This window comes from Meles meles, chromosome 5 (assembly GCF_922984935.1).
Source record: "Meles meles chromosome 5, mMelMel3.1 paternal haplotype, whole genome shotgun sequence".
Classification (NCBI taxonomy): Eukaryota; Metazoa; Chordata; class Mammalia; order Carnivora; family Mustelidae; genus Meles; species Meles meles.
The window spans coordinates 97,537,157-97,538,771 of record NC_060070.1 but is presented as its reverse complement, the minus strand read 5'-3'; positions in this window follow the sequence as shown (position 1 = coordinate 97,538,771).

Sequence of the window (1,615 nt, the reverse complement as noted above, 5' to 3'; positions counted from 1 at the left end):
GTGGATGTTCTGAGAGAACCAACAGACTTTCATCTAACTTCTCCCTCCCCAACGAAAGCTGCAATAAATATTATAAATAAATAAATATCATGATTAATGATAAAAAAAATCAGTGAGTTGGGACTCTATTCATGACTCTAAAAACAAGAAGTTCTAAGTTTCCAAACTAGGGGTTTTATGGAGATTTTGTGTTACCTTTTAGTGGCTTTGCCTGGCAAATAACAGGTCGAAAGGACACAAACATATTTTCTTCAAATGTTGCACTACAGGTTTCCTTTCCTGAAGACATTTCCTCTAAAATCCACTAATGTTCTCCTTAACTATTATTTCCTAAGAGGATATTGCTTTTGACTCTTTTACTAAGCTCCCCAGGGTTCCACAAGAAAAATGTGGTCTCCCTCACCGCACTGTGATGAGCATTACATTGAATTTGTTTAACTAAAGCTGAGTTCTTGGCGGTTTCTGCTTGGAGGGTATCAACAGAATTGTGGTACCTTCTACCATAACTGAAAAGATACTCTAGGCTAGAAAGAAAAATAATTAGAAATTGCAGATATTTTATTTTACAAGTAAATAAAAGCAAATGAGACAAAATACTCTAGCGACTAGAAAAGATTTTTAATATATTTAAGTGGTAATTTATTCATATTATATACTTACTATCGTTTCAGAATTTCTTCTCCTTTAATGGCCATGGTTCTAGGTCATGGCACTTCGAAGAATGAAGAAGTAGACCAAAGAATGGTGGGCAGCAAAGCAGAGTTCATTGAGCGATAGTACAAAACTCCCAGAGAGGGAGGGGATCCCCAAGGGGACTCCCCTTGGAGTTTCTAAGTCCAGGGATTTTCCAGCTCTTAAGAGCTCTTTCCCAGAAATATCTTAAGCAACCAGGATGTCCTTAGACGTGCTATATCAGGGCTTTGGTCACAATGGTCTTTTGGGGCTGATGTGGGGATATATGCCTTAAGTGCCCCAGCTTGTGATAGCAACAAATGCTTTGTGGTTAATTATTTCATTTCAGGATGTTTTGCAGAAGTTATTTCTGAAAAGACTGCAGAATAAAATGCTAGTGTAGTCTTGTCTAAGGTGCAAAACAGGATGTTAGCACTGTTTTGTCTTAGCTGCACTGATTCCATGTTTTCTTGTTGGGGACCCTGGTCCAGACTACCTGTCCAACTAACTCCTAACATTCCCCCATCTGAAGAAGTGACCCCAACTGCTGTCAGGGAAAGGGAGTGATGACCCATCTAACTGTTTCTTGCCGGTCCATGGTGCTGTTAAAAAACAGCAGTCAGGGTTCCATCCCCAGAGATCTTTCTGAGGGTTCCCTGTAGAAGTTGGTAGGTTTTTATTTGCATGACTGGACCCTCCAGTAGCGGCTGGTACCACAGGAGGCAGTTGTCTGAGCCAGTGACTGCCATCAGTTGACAGGAGACCTTGAATATTATGGGGGTTGTGTATGGTAAGATCCTGTTCCAAAGTTAATTTGGTAGCCTCTGGTGCCTGCCACCATTGCCTGGATTAGGACACCCAATGCCATTCCCTTTCTTTTTGTCACATCCGTATTGTTAGCCCTCCCAGAGAGAAGACTTAAAGCTGTGGCACTGAGCAAGGC